Here is an 18,412-nt window from a genome sequence, read left to right as displayed (position 1 = left end):
AAGCTGAATAGACGGTATAGAGTATTCTGGAATTCAGATAAGAAATGCTGCTTAAAGATATGAATTAGAGAATTTAAAGTCATGAGGACTGAATGAGATCACCCAGGAAGTACAAGAAGACTTAGAAAAGTAACAGTCCAAGAACGGAGCTCTAAGGGACATCAACCTTTAGAAGTCAGAGAGATGAAGTAGAGCTAGTAAAACCAAGGAGCAAACACACACAGTTTTGGACAGAGAGATTTCCCGTAAGAACATTACATGCGTTACATATTCTTTGTTGGATGTGAAAATAATCTTTTGGGAAATGTGTGCTTAGACCTTGATGTGATGCATACAATAAGCAAGGGACAAATTGCTAATTCTATTTGCTTCCTAAGAAAATGAAATGTTATTAAATAAACAGTGTCAGGGCAAGGAGTCCAGGTCCATAGAGAAAAACTTGACCATGCTTTTCCAGGTTTAGTATACATTAAAAGTCAACAAGCTAGCGTATGCTGTTTTATGGCCCTGAGGATCCATATTCTAAGTTATCATATCAAATTTCTTTTTTTTTTCTTTTGAGACAGGATCTGCCTCTGTCATCCAGGCTGAAGTGCAGTAGTAGCACAGTCTCAGCTCACTGCAACCTCTGCCTACCAGGCTCAAGCAATCCTCTCACCTCAACCTCCCAGTTCACTGGGACTACAGGTGCACACCACCGCACTTGGCTAATTTTTGCATTTTTTTGTAGAGCTGGTGGCGTTTCACCATGTTGCCCATTCTGGTCTCAAACTCCTGAACTCAAGCAATACACCTGCCTCAGTCTCCCAAAATGCTGGTGTGAGCAACCGTGCCCAGCCCCTATCAGATCTTAAATGTCATATATTCAAGGATAAGTCACTATGACATATACTTGAAATAACATCTGAGAGATAAACTCTGAATTTACAGACTTACTTTTTAAAAAATTTGCAATTTATGATATATTCAGTTTCTGAAATTCATATTTAACACTTGATATTCAAAATTAGGTTTTGATTCTGGCTTTCTTTGTGTTTGTAAAAGTTTGAAAGACATTTATTTTAAAGTACAATTTTATTTATGATATTATAAAAGTCTTATCAGTAGAATTGTACACATTGAGAAAAAAAAATGAACCATTCTGCTTCGTTCATATTAATTTCCTCCCCATTATGATAAGCCAGACTCAAGAAACATTTTATTTTTATGTAAAACTAAGGTGGTGTCTTATGTGATGCCAAACATCAGGGTGAAACTGAAAAATATAGTTAGTCATCAATGTTTATTATTATCTGGATATTTGATGTCATGGAAATGATAAATCATAATTAGCATTTCAATTTGTCAAACAGATGTTCATTGAAAAACAAACACAACCTATTCCACAAGCTGGAAGGACATTTTAGATGGCCCACCTAAGTATAATTGTTTTTCTGGTTCTCAAAAAAAGAAACAAAATTTGTCAGCATAGTTCATTTAATGATGTGTAAAGACAAGGTATGGTTTGTTTTATTCAAAATATGAGATTTTACACTGAAATGATACTATGTTGAAATTTGATTTAACCTGTGCTTTTTTAATGATATTAATTGCTGAAAACAGCAGCAGGCAGAATTATAAATTTAAATATAATTTATAGTGTAGGTTTAAATACGGGTATAAGTATATCACAGATTTTTGCCAGGTGTTTTTTGATGGCTTTTATTTTTTATTGTAAATTGACAATTTCTAATTATATAAATTTATGGGGTACAAAGTGATGTTATAATATATGAATGCAATGTGGAATAATTCTATTAAGCTAGTAACATACCCATTCCCTCAAATACTAATTTTTTTTATGATGAGAGCACTTGAAATTTACTCTTTTAGCAATTTTGAAATCTGCGATACACCATTATTACTTTTATTCACCATGCTGTGCACTAGAAGTAAAAAAAAATAAAAAATAAAGCCCATTTTTTAAACTGAGATTTTGTACCTTTTGACATCATCTCCCCATTCCCATAGCCCTCAGCCTCTGTCACTTCCTTTCCACTCACGCCTTCTAAGAATTTGATTGTTTTACATATCACATGTAAGAGAGAACATGCAATCTTTCCAAATGACAGAATTTTCTTTTTTAGAGCTCAATAGTATTTCATTGTGTATGTGTACAACATTTTCTTTATCCATTCATCTGTTGATGGACAGATTGATTTCAAACTGTGGCTACTGTGAAGTGCTGCAGTGAACATGGGAGTGCAGATATTTCGGCCAAACTAATTTCACATCTTTTGGGTGAATACTTGGAAGTGAGATTGCTAAATCGCATCGTAATTCTACTTTTAGTTTTTTTAGAAAACTCCATTTGGTTTTCCATAATGGCTGTACTAGTTTACATTCCCGCCAACAGTGTACAAGGATTCTGCTTTTTCCATATTCTCGCCAACATTTGTTGTCTTCTTTTTGATGATACCTCTTCTGATAAGTGTGAGATGATATCTCATTGTAATTTTAATTTGCATTTCCCTAATGATTAGTGATTTCTTCATGTATCTCTTGGCCATTAGTTAGTCTTCTTTTGAGCAATGTCTATTCAGATTCCTTGCTCATTTTTAATTCTTTTTCTTCCTCTTAAGTTGATGAAATTCTTTATATATTTGTGGATATTAACTCTTTGTTGAATGTATGGCTTACAAATATTTTCTCCACATTCATAGTTTGTCTCTTCACATTGTTGCTTCCTTTGTTGTGCAGAAGCTTTTTAGTTTGATATAACCCAATTTGTTTATTTTTACTTTTGTGGCCTATACTTTGGGGGTCAAATTCAAAAAATTATTACGCAGAACAGTGTCATATAGTTTCTCCTCTGTGTTTTCTTCTAGCAGTTTGGAGTTGCTGGTCTTACACTTAAGGTCTTACACTCAATTCATTTTGAATTGAGTTTTGTATATGATGTGAAATAAGGGGTCAATTTTATTCTTCTGCATGTGGATATCTGAAGGGGTGACCTGCCCCTCGACACCTGCGGGCGTTTCTCCTTAGGTGGAACGAGAGACTTGAGAAAAGAAATGAGACACAGAAACAAAGTATAGAGAAAGAAAAAGTGGGCCCAGGGGACCGGAGCTCAGCTTACAGAGGACCCACGCCGGCACCGGTCTCTAAGTTCCCTTAGTATTTATTGATAATTATCTTTACCATCTTAAAGATAAGGGAGTGTCAGGACAATAGGATCATTTTAGGGAGAAAATTAGCAGTAAGACATATGGATAAAGATCTCTGTGACGTAAGTAAGTTCAAAGGAAAATGCTGTGCCTTGATACGCATATGCAAACATCTCCATAAATCTTTTAGCAGCATTGCGCCAGCAAGTCTCGCCAGCAAGTCCCACCTTATGCCGTAAGGCGGTTTTCTCCTATCTCAGTAAACAGAGCATACAATCGGGTTTTACACTGAGATGTTCCATTGCCCAGGGACGGGCAGGATTTTTAATCAGCAAGCTGCCTTCAGGCACTTGTTTAACAAAGACACATCCTGCACAGCCCAAAATCCATTAAACCTTGAGTCACCACAGCACATGTCTCTTGCAAGGACAAAGTTGGGGGTAGGGTCACAGATTAACAGCATCTCAAATACAGAACCAAATGGAGTCTCTTATGTCTACTTCTTTCTATATAGACATAGTAACAGGCTGATCTCTTTCTTTTCCCCACAGATATCTAGTTTACCCAACACCATTCATTGAAGAGACTGACTGACCTTTCCCCATTGTGTATTCTTAGCATCATAGTACAAAAATAAATTGATTGTACATGCATAAGTTGATTTCTGGGCTCTGTATTATGCTGCATTGATCCATATTTCTTTTTTGCCAGTACCATGCTGTTGTAATTAATACTACAATAGCTTTGTAGTGTTGTTTGAAGTCAAGTAGTGTGATGTCTTTATTTTTGTTTTGTTTGCTCGTGATGGGTTTGACTGTTCTGAGTTTTTTGCGGTTCCATGGGATTTTAAAACTGTTTTTTCTATAGCTTTGAAAAATGACATCAAAATCTTGATAGGGATTGTACTGAATCTGTAGATTGCTTTGGGTAGTATGGACATTTTAACAATATTAAATTCTTCCAATCCATGAACACAGGATATCTTTCCATTTATTCATGTCTTCTTTAATTTCTTTCATCAACATTTTACAGTTTTCAGTGTATGCAGGTCTTTTCATTTCCTTGGTTAAATTTATTCCTAAGCATTTAGTCTTTTTTATGGTTATTGCGAATGGGATTTTTTAAACTCTAAGTTTATTTCATAGATGGCATTGATATAGTAAAATCCTTTATTCTATAAATGGCATTTATATAGTAAAATCTTTTCCATGATGAATGATTATTAGTCTTAAATGAAATACAAATATTTGATTTTATAAGTGAAAATATTTCTTAAGTAAACTATCCTCGGTTGCCAGTTTCTTTCTTAAAACTTTAATATTTCCCAGCAGCTTCCTGTGGTTGATTCTTAAGGAATACTGCAGCTGAAAGGAGCCCAGGAATTCTGGGTGATGGAGGAAATATGTGGCCAGGCTCTGCTATCCATATCTTACTCAATTTTCAGCTTGAATTTTATACTTGGACTCTGAGCTTTAATTTTTGTGATCTAATTTCCTTTTCCCCAATAATATTTGTTTTTGAACTAGTCTTCCTCATGCCATTTAAATAAAAATTTCAGGAATAAAGAAAAACACAGGAGTATTAAAATGGAGAGCATCAATATTGTTATAAACAGAGCACCCCAAAATAATTATTTTGAAAGAGCAGCACTCATTTGAATTTATAAACTCTGGAATGCTTATTTCAAAATCGTTAACTAATGTGTTAACCTACATACAAATTTGTATTTTTACTTGAAAGCAGGATTGCTGGTAGTGTACATGTGCTTCTGTACAGATTGTACACATTGAGGATGATGTTTATGCCATTAGAGAATCATTTCCTCTCTTTTTATCGGGGTCATTACATCATTTCTCAAATAGACCACTGTTAGGAAGTACGGATATATAAGTATAAGGGAAGAGACCCAAGTAAAAACAGAGTGGTGCATATCCTACAAATTGAGAAAAAGGCATATTTTATCTTTTAAAATAACATATTTTAGAGACTCAGTAAAAGAATTTTAAACGGGCAGAAATACAGATGTAGCTGTTAGGAGGAAGCATTATTTCAGTCACAGCACATTATTGGAGGATAGGAAGAGCATGTGGTATTCTAGTGAAGGAGCTTAATTATAATAGAGAAGAAAGGATTAGAAACAGAAAAGAAGGTGGATTATCAGGAATAAAGTCAAAGAAGGGACTGAATATTGATCAAATTTTCAGAAAAACCTACAAACAAACCCCAGCACACACTAGCACCAGTCATAGACTGAGATTTGCCAAAGCTAGCTCTCTTGGGGTGCACTCTGGTTCACTGTGAATACAAGTGGGCCATAGAGTGTGACCATTGTGGTCTCTGGCCCTAGGCCATGGAGTGAGATAATTGAGACAAGAGAAGTCTGTATATCATCTCTCCACATAAGCAATACAGCTCACTGGGCTGCCTGTGAACAAGATTTTAGAGATTCACTTTTATTTTTCTTAAAAGACTGCCACACTTAGCCATCTGATACAGAATGGCATCTCCTCTTAATGAACCTGTATCTTTATTTGCATCTTATCAAACTGGGAGATACTGAAGTTGTCAGTGATGCTGATAGTGGTGAGACATGGAAGATGTGGAGGAAAGCTACAAGGAAGCCTGAGATGGAAGAGAAAGGGTAATTTTTAGAAGTAGATTGGAAGAACTGCATTCTGGGCAATAAATATTCACTGAACTTAGAATGTATTCCTTTTTTTTTAAGGAACCAAGTTCACGGTTGTTAGAACTACAAGAGCACATTAGATAATCATGACATTAAATAAGCATAAAAATAATGCTTATTTTTAATTTTTCCAGGTGTCATTTTATAAAGCATCTCTATGAAGAGATTAATGTTAGCTTCTTGTTTTGGAAATAAGATAATGGGAGGGAAGTACAAATGAAACAGTTTTGTTGCCATCTCTCATTGTGAACCAGTTTAAAAATGAAAACAAACAAACAAAACAACTCTTAAGCCCAACAGCAACATTCATTATAATTTTCCTAATTACACTCTCTTTTCTTTTTGCTAAGAAGGAACGGTTGTATTTTTGTCATTAACAGAAAAGGGAACAGTGCCTAAACAACCTATTATAAATTCTTCTGGGAAAGCATATTACAAATAATTGAAAACAACCCTGATTCTGTGAACTTGGCAGCAAATGTATAAAAGAAAGCAATTCAGCCCTGGTCCCTGGATGATTGATTAAATGTTTTATTCTTTTTACCTTTCATTCATGCTGTGTTTGTCAAGAGGAAAGAGAAAAGGAATGCTGTGAAACAAAGTCCACTTTAGACAAATAACTTACAAGAATGATCAATGATCTCTAATCAGCTGTTTACTCATTTTTCTTAAGTTGTAATATTTCTTAATATTAGCTATTCTGCATGGACCCGGCAGAAAACAAGGTCCTGAGTGTTAGCTTGTCCCCAGCTCTCTACCAGCTAACCAGCAGCACAAGCTGTATCTGAGCTTCTTTGAGGGCATGGCCCTGCAGCTCCCTGTGGTCAGTTATTAGTCTGAGTCCAGCAAAGGAACAAGAACACTGTGTGCTTGGTAAATCTACAGGAAACTTCATCTTCTGGTTGTGTGGGAGGAGAGGTCCCTTTGCGTACTCTGTTTCTTTGAAGGAACTAGGGATCTGTTGGTGCTGTACAGATGTCGAGGTGCACAGAGCCAACATCTTACAAACCTAGTAAATAAATGATTACGATTCAACTCTGTACAGAATCCCCCATAACGGTAGGAACCTAAACTTTGGGATACTGTTGACTTTTATCAAAATTGTTGTTGTCCTATAAGCCATGTAAAATTAACTACAGATCTCCTCAATGAAACACTTTCTTAGAACCTTGATATTTTTAAATGATATCTAGCCAGCTGTATACATCATAATGTTGAGCTGCAAATGTGGTGGCTTTAACAAAATTTTAAGTATGAAGTCAGATGTATAGAGGATCCCTTCTCCATTGCATTCTTCTATTTTTCATTTCCCGCTTCTCACAAACTATTGCCCAGATGTCAATAATTCTACAATCTCCTGTTCCTGCAACCTTTGTATTGGTCCTTGGTCATCTACTCTGATCTCAGCCGCAAAAGCCATCATGTCAGGGGACGAGATTATAGGTCATCCCCAGAGCAACAGCCTCAGCACCTCAGCAGAGATCTGGAGGGGATTTGAAGTAGAAAGAACTCTGACCTTACTCTTAATTGCTTGCATGAAAATTGGATATGGATAAGAAGACAAACCCAAGAACATGTCCTGCTTTCCTTGATGCACATTCTCCTATTGATGTTCAGCTACCTTAGCATTTCCAGAAGCACCTCTTTATTGTGGGTGGAAACTTACTTATTCATGTTATCTCAGGCTGTCCGTGTTGGTAACAGGTAACTGCTATAAAGGGTGGAGCGCATCCTGCTTAATGGAGAGATCCAGTGTCATTTACCTTTTTTTAACTCTTTCAAGGGTAATGACAACTACCAATGGTTTCTCCTGTGTGCTAGATATTGTTCTAATCATTTCACATAAATTATTTCTTTCAACCCACCAAACAACACTATAAGATAGATATTATTTTTTTTTTTACCTTTGTTAGAGAAAACTGAGGTACAGAGAGATTAAGTAAATTGTCTAAATTCACATAGATAGTAAGTGGAGGAGCCAGAATTTGAACACAAGCAATTTGTCTCCAACAAATGTGATCTTAAACTATGGTTAACTCTCTGAACACACACACAAACACACATACATACATGGAATCACACAAAGTATCAGGCACATGGGGATAGACAATATTAGAAAAGCATATATATACAAACATCCCTACAGTCGCACACATAGACTCAGGTTTATAAACCCACTGAAATGAAGACTCATCATTTATGAAAATATACAATTTTGTTCTGCAAAATAATTTAATTTTTTAAAATTCCTTGTGCAATGAGAAAAGATCAGAGAGGCCTGAGTTTCCTTTTACAGAGCTAGGCTAGGGGCTATATTTAGAGTAATTGAACACATGAGTTCACTTGAAAGCAGAGAAACTTGACCAACTGTGAATATGCAATTTCACTCTACAGATGACATAAAATTAAACAGGGCAAAAGTAAAGAAGAATAGATACTAGGTAAAGTGATGGAAAGAGACACCAAAAAATTAGTCACGTGAAAATGAAACTAAGAGAGGGAAAGGTGGCAAAAGAAGGGAACATTCAGAGAATGTTGATATATTGAGAGGTGAGAGTAGGGAGTTGGTAGGCAAGTGTCAGAGTGTGGAAGGATGGTGACAGTCACTAGGAACTCCAGTTTGCATACACACAATGTTAAGAACATTAGAAATTAGCTAGCCAATGGAATGCTCAGTCTTGAAGAGCTTGTATCTCTGCCTAAACTCCTGTATGCGATAGTATGATTCCAAAAATTTAAAGTCTCTGACATCTTGAGTTTTAAGCTTTCTGAACGTTAAATCGGCTGAGACTGCTGGTAGCTATCCTGAAATGCTGCTTCTATACATATGAGTAAAAATCCAAATTAATGTATTTATACAGCTTTTCATTTATGTACTCATAAAATACACACACACAAACACACACACAATTCAATTTTTCTCTGAAGAACCTTTGAGTCAGAGAATGAGAATGAAGGAGACTGAATTTCTCTTTTAAGTTTCGGTCTAGGTTTTGTTCCAATCTAATGACACAGGATCTGGCACCATATTTAGACCTCCTGCTCCAAGATTTTATTTTAATTTTAAGCAAGTGTTCCCACACGGGGACTGAAAACAAAACAGGAAAATGTTGCTTAAGTTTTCCTTTGAGCTGTTGTTATCTGACTTTCAAGTGTACTGATTGTTCTGTCTCACCAATGTAGGTCATTGTACTCTCAGTTATTTTGTTTTCTATCAGAGCTTTCTCTAACAGCTCTCCACATTAAGGGAGATCATGTTATTTCACAGAAATTTATTTTTGTTATTAACATATTTTCTTCATCTCCCTAGTATTTGAGGTTTTAGCACTTTCTTCTTTGTAAACTTTACCATAAAGCATACGTATTTTTGAAAACTAGGGAATGGCTTTTACTTACTAAAGTACTTAGGTACTAAACCTATCATAACCAATTTCACTTATTAAGATGTTAGTAAGACTTTAGGAGTTGTTGGTTCTTTTCCAGAGAATAATACTTTAGCCCAGCAATCCCCAACCTTTTTGGTACCAGGGACTGGCTTTGTGGAAGAGTGTTTCCACGGAATTGGCAGGTAGGGTGGGGTGTGGGGATGGGTTTCCAGATGAAACTGTTCTTCCTCATATCATCAAGCATTAGTTAGAGTCTCATAAGCTAGGTCCCTCACATGCACAGTTCACAATAGGGTTTGCGCTCCTTTGAGAACCTAATGCCACAGCTGCTGATCTGACAGGAGGTGGAGCTCAGGCACCTCCTTCTGTGCAGCCTGGTTCCTAACAGGCCACAGATAGTACTGATCCATGGCCCAGTGGTTGGGGACCCCTGCTTTAGCCCTCAACTCTTAGGCATGTTTCAATTCTGATTTTGGTCAGCATAGAGTTTTGCTTCTATTTGCCAGGAGGATCTGTACTGTTACGGATCAATGGCAGGAGGTGATACTGGGTCTGGAACTATCCTTTGGCTTAGTGACGTTTGTATTCTAATCTGCCTCACTCCTGCACCTTCTCAGGGGACCTGGGCACTGTCTGATCTCATGACGGGTCCTACATGGTGACCTAGGGCATGGTAAACAGTCTACCCCAGGAAGCCTAGAATGGATAGAATACAGACTCATCCAACACAAATTCCTGAAGAAAAGTCAAGATCTGCAGAAAATCAAACAGTAAAGACTATTCCAGAAGAGCAACAGCAGGACAATAAAGAGAAGATGGAGTTAAAATGCTGGGTCTGTCATAGACAGGATTGGAATGGAATCCCAATCAGATGATAGAACGAAGGGAAGGTGCACAGAATAAGGCTCTCACTAGTGGTGAGCTTTCTGTCACTACAAGTCTTCAAAAGGGGCCTAGATGACCAGTTCTTTTTCATTCAACAAATGCTTATTGAACGCTTCCTCTGTGGGTAGTGATGAGCACATTCAGTGAATTCAGACTGGAATTGAACACACTGAAGCATTAAATGAGTTAATCTTATATGAGTTCGTACATACAGATCACATGCAAGAGTGTCTCATATCCAGTAACTTTGGAAGAATAACTACTTTTGTTTTTGTGTACAAGATCTTGCGTATTGTAAAGAAATTTCTGAAATAGCAATGAGGTTGGAATATATGACTAATGATTCTATTCTCTTATGATATTTCTGGTTGGGGCACACCCAAAACAAAATTTGGAGCAATGCAAATGTTTGAGGAGAGTGAAAGAACTTCCTTCTGGTGTTTTTCCCTCATGATTTGCTCTGAAGCTACTCCTCTTAGATTGTTTCCTAGCTGTGTATTCCTATATAGTCTTAGCTTAACAGCGCAAAGATTTGACAACAGTGTCTGCATTTCCCAAAAGAGATTGAGAAGCCCTATTTTGACAGTTCTTCTTTTATCTATGTAATTATCATACACTTTAACTGAAGAAAGAAAAACACAAAGATAAATACAATATTTCCACTTTGAGTACTTTTTAAAAATTATTTGAAAGCATTTAAAAATATATGTAAAATGAACTGTGTATGTCAAATTCCTTTCAGAGAAAAAAAAAGAAAGGTAGAGGGAAGGGGGAAATTTGCATTTAGTAATTTTATTTTGTTTTGTTTTGTTTTTTTGAAAATTTCAGGCAGTTAGTAATCAGTGTTCCTTTTGTACATCATGCCCAATGGAAATGATACCAGGATCTTTCATTCAATTATATGGATTACAGGTCGCCCACCTGGGCATGTTTCAGATGAAACTAACCTAAGCTCATCTTGAATAAGGGGCTTAGAAGTAAATGCTTTGTTGGTTGCTTTGAGTTGTATAAAGCAGGACGACCACCAGAGGCTTTGTAAGAAAAAGAATCATAAAGACTTTGAGAAAATTGGAATCCTAAAGCAGCTGAGGCTTTGCTTCTATTTTTGATCGTTTTTAAAAACTTAGTTCTTCTGGTGTTCAGTAGTTCCATAGTAGTTAGAAAGCACTGCCATATGAAATCTGCTATTGGTACAAAAAGAAAATGTTGCAGCCAACTCTGATACAACGAGACAGAGAGAGAGAGAGAGAAAGACAGAGAGGGAGAGAGAGAGAAGAGACCTCAGCAGGAAAACAAAACAAAAAATAAAACGCAAACCTTTTAACTAGTTTCGCTAGGAGAAAAGAAAAATAAAAACATAAAATAACAAACACTCTTTAAGGAAAACGGCTTTTCTTATTATGTTGAAATTTATTAAAGACTATTGCTTTAACTGAAGAATATGTTTAAATATTTTGTAGAAGGCAAAGCTTTCATCCAGGAATGACAAGTGCAAGGACTGTAATTCTAAAGATATTAAAGAAAAGGAGAATGACAATTTAAGTTCAGGGACAGTTGGAATCAAGCAGTAATGATTTACAGCTTTTGAAAATTTTCAGGCACTTAGTGGTCAGTGTTCCTTTTATGCGTTATGACCAGTGGGAAGGATACCAGAATCTTCCATTCAGTTATTACGGGTTACAGGTCACCCATCAGTGACCTGTGGTCGCAGTGTTAGGTACTGAAAGCATAATACCTTCTTATGTAAGAGGGAAAGACCTGTTAAGTCTATGCTTAGGGGTAGAGTTGTCAATGATACAGTCATATTTGTTGAACAGTTCAAGTTGCCATTTCCTAGTATTCTTGGAAGAGGTAAGTTAAAGAAGCTTGTGCCCAGTTCTTGACACTTTATTATTACAGCACTACCTTTCAAGCCACTCAGTAGTCATCGAACATGTAAGAGTAGTTGTTCTGTTTGGTCGTGTAAATTTGTAGTGACAGTAGGAAAAAAAAAAGGACCTTTATTAAAGACCTTCCAAACTAATTCAGTGCTCTCCATGCTGCATGAAAACAAAGTCTTTCCAAAAAAAAAAAAAAAGGAATATTAAGGCACCTGAAGGGACAGATCATTTATAAAATTATTTTTTTCTTTGTGGTAAAAAATATAAATGGCTCTGTATACTAAAAAATATAAATGGCTCTACTAGTATATTTAATAATCCTTTATTGATTTACCTAAATGTATGAAGATACTCATATAATGTTTTTAAAAATATTTGTTATTATAGCTCTAAAATAATTTATTAGACTATAATAAATAAATTTATACTAGAATTTATGATGAACAGTCATTAAATAGAATTAAAAATATAGGTAAAATACAGTTAAAGCATATACAAATTTTAAATGATACATGCAATACACAAATTGTAAATGTTTGCTTGAGGAAAGAGTTAATTCATTGGAAGCTCTATTCCAGTCTATAGTATTTGGGGACTGCTATTGATATGTTCATTCAACAAATAATTACTGATAATATAGTACGTACTTAAATCATTATGTTAAACACTGAGGCTATACAATAAATAAGAAAATGTATACCCTCATTGAACTTAAATCTATTAGCAGACACAAGCAAGTAAATTGGCAATAAAAATAGGGGGGAGTCAAGGGAGTTTGGATAAATTGTAGAAGGAGATCCGAGACAGTCCATGGAAGTATTTGTGGGAGGATGGAATTGGCAACACAGCTGAGATTTTAAAGATCTATAAAGTACATCTGTGTAAATGGCAAGCAGTGAGAACACAGAAAAGGTGTTTGAGGAAAGGACCTAAAGATAAGATAGACCGTGACACAGAAAGGAAAGTAAAAATTCAGTGACCATCTAGGAGATATCCAATACATATATTTGAACGAATGAGTGATAGACTAACTATATGAATGGGAAATATTGAAATATAAAAAGGGAGTAAAGCTCTGAGAGGTAAGCATATGTTTTAAGCCTTCAGAGTACCTAATCATCTGAATATGCAAATAAGCAGTGTTAGAATTAATAAAAATGACTCTAAAAATGAGAACTCTTGGCTGGAGAAAATAACAAAATATGAAGTAAAGGAAAATTCACAGAATACTTCAAAAACTGTGCCTGATATAATTGGAAATAATGCCTGGAAAGAGACTGAGTCCATAATCCTGTATTTGCTCATTAAGGCCAGAAAGATTCTTGATAAGGAAATGTCTAGTCTGAAAGGTCTAAAGATTGTATTAACCTGTATAATAAATTATATCTTATGAAACTCTTGTCATTTATCCAGTATATTTGAATTACCCATACATTACTGTTTCATATATTCATGGTATTTTCATATTTTATAACATTTAAAAGTATTTCAATATTCCATTGATTTGAATAAGATTTCTTAAATTACAGTGAAAACTTTCTGATAAGGTATGGTAAGATTATTTTTCAGTGACTATGCTGATACATACAATAAAGCCAGTGACAATTCATAAAGATGATAATACACTTAGTACAAACTGAGCTTCAATGGGATTACTAAATGAGTATGTGAGGACAGAGCAGAGAAAAAGGCCAAGGATTGAGCGCTGTGGTGCTCTATTACGAGAAAGTTAGGAAGGATTAAAGGTAGCAGTGAAGGGGATTGAGAAGGGGTAGCTGAAGCAGTAGTAGGAAAACAAGAACAGTGTGTCCTGGAAGTCAATGGAGTAATCAGTTGTCTCAAATGCTGCTAATGGATCAAATATGGTGAGGACTGAGAATTGGACACTTCAGTTAGTAATGTGAAGGACATTAGTGACTTTCCCAAGAGCAGTTTCAGTGGAATGAAGGAAGACCAATGGAATAATAGGAGCCTTGTGGAGGAATAAACCAAAATGTACCTATTTACCATCCCGAGCCAGACTCAGAGCCTTTACTCTGTGCTAGAAACACAATGACCAATTGTTGCATTGTTCCCGTTCCTTGAGCTTTCTACAGCTCACCTCGCTTCTTCAAATGTATACAGTTAGACCTCCGAATCTGTGGATTCCACATCCACGGATTCAACTGACTGCAGATGAAAAATATTAGAAAAAATACCTGCATCTGTACTGAACATGTGCAGACTTTTTTCTTGTCATTATTCCCTAAATAATACAGTATAACAACTATTTACATAGCCGTTACATTGTGTTAGGTATTTAAAGTAATGTAGATGTGATTTAAATAATTTTGAAGTATGTGTGTAGGTTACACGCACATACTATGCCATTTTATATCAAGGACTTGAGCATCCTCAGATTTTGATATCCACAGGAGGTCCTGGAACCAATCCTCACAAATCCCCTGAAACTATAACTGATGAGGGGTGATGGTACTTCTTTTTTTATACAGTCAAAAGAAAAGAGATTAGGCTTATTTTTGAAAGTTCCTTTTATAATCTTATTATTTCTCCTGAAATAATGCCATATTGAGCATGACTGGATTTAAGAGGTTCCCAGATGTCTCAGCCACTCATTTACATACAAATTCTTTGTCCGTATTCATACATTCTTAATCTCAAACTACACATATGGATTTACTGTTTTGTCTCCTGGGGTCAGCTTACTTTCAATTTGTTTTGCTCATTTCATTTGCACACTTGTAGAGATTGATAACACAAACATGTTTTAAGAGAGAGCATACAACACATCAAGTTGCCAACTTTATCCACTTCTGCTACTTATTTCAAAGTTTCTGATACTTATTCATGACCTTTCAGTAGCCTTCATTCTCCCGTCTATCCATTCACTCAAGAAACTTGTATTGGTAGGGAAGGTATTAGAATTATGGCTCTTCCAGCTGTCCAAAACAAATGTAGCAACATAAACAGACAAGCATAATACTGGAAAATCATCTATATGAGAAATCTAATTATTTACAGCATAAATCATTTTTAAAATGTATTCTAAATTAAAAATGCCAGAGAGGCACGGAGGTCTTACTAATCTGTAAAGGAAACATGATTTATATAGTATGCTTACACTAGTAAAAACAGGATTATTTGGGTGAACAGAGTATCATATTGATATAGCCATTTGGTTATAAAAAGAGATATTTCTGATGAGGTTTCCCCCATTTATTTGCCTTGGAAAATGAATTTCAAAGAAAAGTATAATTTTAAAATCTAAAAAACCAGTTGATACCCATAGTCTGATATTTTCAGTTGGAATGAATTCCTGTGACAGCATGAACATACACCCACCACCAGGTCTGTAATAGAAACCACTTTGCAAGACATTAGAGGCTGCCACAGATTTCTCAGGTCCTCACAGCAAGACAGGGGTGGTCTTGGGGTTGGATACATTTCATCTTCCTTGAAGACTGATACCACCCTCCGGTTGTCACCCCATAGGAAATCAGGAAGTATGCTAAGCTATCCAGTGGACTTGGAATTACACTGCATTGTGCTCGTGGAAATATCCTATCCAACATTATGATTTATTTTGAAGGAAAATGGAAAAAAAAATTACACACAAAACGGTGGAAGGAAGCTGCACACAACATCGCCAAACAGCTGGCTTGTTTTATATCCCAGAAACAGCTTGGGACTAACTGTATTCACAAGATCTCTTGGCAGAGTAGCTTGATGAAAATACCAAAGCTGTGAGAAGTGTTCTTTTGCTGAATCCTTCATGTAGCTATCATACGGTTTATTAACTTAAATGAGAATATGTACACCTATTTTTTTCCAAAAAAGTGCTTTGTATATTTAAGTGAGAAACTTACTGATTCTTTATACGGCACAAACATGATTCACCACAGTATTCGCACCAAATAAACCCTAATAATGTTCAGAAACTATAATCCTAGACATGTATTGATTTCCTTCTTTCTTTCAAGTAGTATTTTTGGGGGCAGTCAAGGGAGAATTTGATAGAAATGTAAGCTTGAGTTCAACGGCACTGGTGACTTTCTTGGGTGCCAAGGTTAATTTCAGAGGGAAATTAGTTTTAATGGCTTCATCCATACATTTATCCATTCTTTTAACATTTAACTCTTACTTCCTTAAGCGAAAAATATAACTCAATTCTAAACACATTTCTGGCTCACCTGCTAGATGCCAGAAATGTGTATCTTGAGGAATATACAAGATCTGCTTTACTCTTTTAGAATCCCTGCATTAGAGGGGATTCAGTATTTTCAGATTCAGTATTTTAGAAGACCTTGCATTCTATTCCTTACTAAGTATCCAAGGTAGATTCAGTTAGCTGGAACATATTCATATTTTTATCGTGAGGCATTTTGAGTCTATTCTTTGTGACACCAGAATTAGTTTCTCGTCTCAGAGTTTGCTATATTTCTCTGGTGACTCAAGTAGTTTATTGGCAGTCAGTTTGTAAAAGGCTCCCTGGGATTATCTAAATGCAGGATGTTAGCAATGGAAATACATATCATTGCCTCTCCTGTCAAAAAATGTAATTAACACACATGATATATCATCTTACAAAAGTGGATGAAAATTTCAGTGGGTGACCTTGAGTCACAGCTCCCCAGTGCACACACGGTCCTGTACCCAAGCATCTCCCAGACAGCACAGAACTCCCACTTCCTGCATCCCTGTACGTTTGGCACTGTGTGTATGTTTGTGTGTGTGTGTGTGTGAGTGTGTGTGTGTATTTTCAGTTCAAAATCTACCACTCAATTTCACTTTCTTTAACAATTTTGGTTTGATTCAACTTGTTACATAGGTAATAATCCATTTACAAAAAAAAAAAAAAGGTGAAAATACGTGCTTCTTCCTATCTGTATATTGAGAGATTCCTCATTCTTTTTTATGGTTGCAAATAATTCATTATGCAGATATACAATTTATTTAACCAGTCCCATATTGATGGATACTAGGTTATTTCCAGTCCTTTGATGTGACAAAAAAATTATAATCAAAAATGCTGAGGTAATAATATTGTTTTTGTCAGTTTGGGCAGCCATAAGAAAGTTCCATAGACTAGGTGGGCTGTAAACAAGAGAAATTCATTTCCCACAGTTCTGGAGACTGAAAGTCTGAGATCAAGGTATCTGCATGGTTGCCCTCTGGTGAGGACTCTTTTCTGGCTTGCATACTGCTGACTTCTTGTAGCCTCACATGGTGGAAAGAGAGCTAGCTAGCTCTCTGACCTCCTTTTATTAGGTCACTAATCTCATTCATGAGGGCTCCACCTTCAGGATCTAATTATCTACCAAAGGCCTTGCCCCCAAATATCATCACATTTGGGATTAGGGTTCCGACATATGAATTTTAGTGGGGGAATGCAAACATTCAGTCCATTAACCATATTCAGTTCACCTGCATTATAGTATCCATATCATTTTATATCTGTAGAATAATTCCTAGAAGTGGAATTGCTAGGTCAAAATTACTGTGTGTTTCTAATTTTGATAGTTACTGCTCAATTTACTTTCTTGAGAATTTGTATCATTTTAACTTTATACCTGTAAATGTAAGAGACATGTATCTACTCTCTTAGTCGTACAATCAGAGAGTATTACTAATATTTGTGGAGTTTGCCAATCTGAAAAAATAGGAAGTTTATTAGTGTGTTTTTAACTAACATTTATCCTATTATGAGGGAGGATCAGTATCTTATAAACATTTAACAGTAATTTTCATTTTCTTTTCTTTGAATAGGGCCCTCATATATTTGTGCATCTTGTTATGTTGTTGGTGTGTTTCTTTCTTTATTAACAAGAGTTCTTTGGGTAATAGGAACATACTTCCTTTATTTGTGCTAACAGTACTTTTTATTTTATCACACAGTTTATTCTTCATCAGAATTCTTTGCTCTTGGGACGTCTCTGTGAGAGCCTGCCAGCATTGTACGCCTTTGGAGGGCAGTTTGTTGTCAATTTCTCAATTCTTCTTTCACATAGAAAATGATCTGACTGAATTGTATTTCTTTCGGTGTCAACTGTGCTAAATTATTGTCCTAAAAAATTCACCGTTCCATTCAGGTTTAACATATTTTTTAGAGTGTGATTTTCATAGAGTATGTTACATTCTTGGTCATTTTTTGTCTTCTTGACCTATCAATTACTAAAAAAAAACTACACACAACAATAACCTAAAACAACCTATTGAAATATCTCACTGTGAAGATAGATTTGTCTAGTTTTTCTTGTAATTTTTATTCTCCACATTTTAAGGCTACATAATGTGATGCTTTCAAGTATAGAATTATTTTAAGTTCCTAATGGGTTCCTTTTTTAATCTGATGTTTTATAACTTTTTCCCCAAGTTTTCTGGTTTCCCACCATACCGCAGATTCTTAAATAATTTAGGGCACATAATTTT

The 18,412-nt window shown here is 35.6% G+C and overlaps 1 protein-coding gene across 7 annotated transcripts in view; it reads left to right on the top strand.

The window, feature by feature from the left end:
• Window positions 1-18,412, top strand: part of LAMA2 (laminin subunit alpha 2) — a 618,419-nt gene that overhangs the window by 231,435 nt on the left and 368,572 nt on the right. The window lies entirely within an intron of this gene.

The sequence above is a fragment of the Papio anubis genome, chromosome 6 (genome assembly GCF_008728515.1).
Source record: "Papio anubis isolate 15944 chromosome 6, Panubis1.0, whole genome shotgun sequence".
NCBI classification, from domain to species: Eukaryota; Metazoa; Chordata; class Mammalia; order Primates; family Cercopithecidae; genus Papio; species Papio anubis.
Note: the sequence above shows the minus strand (reverse complement) of the source record. Positions and strands in the feature narration are given on the sequence as shown.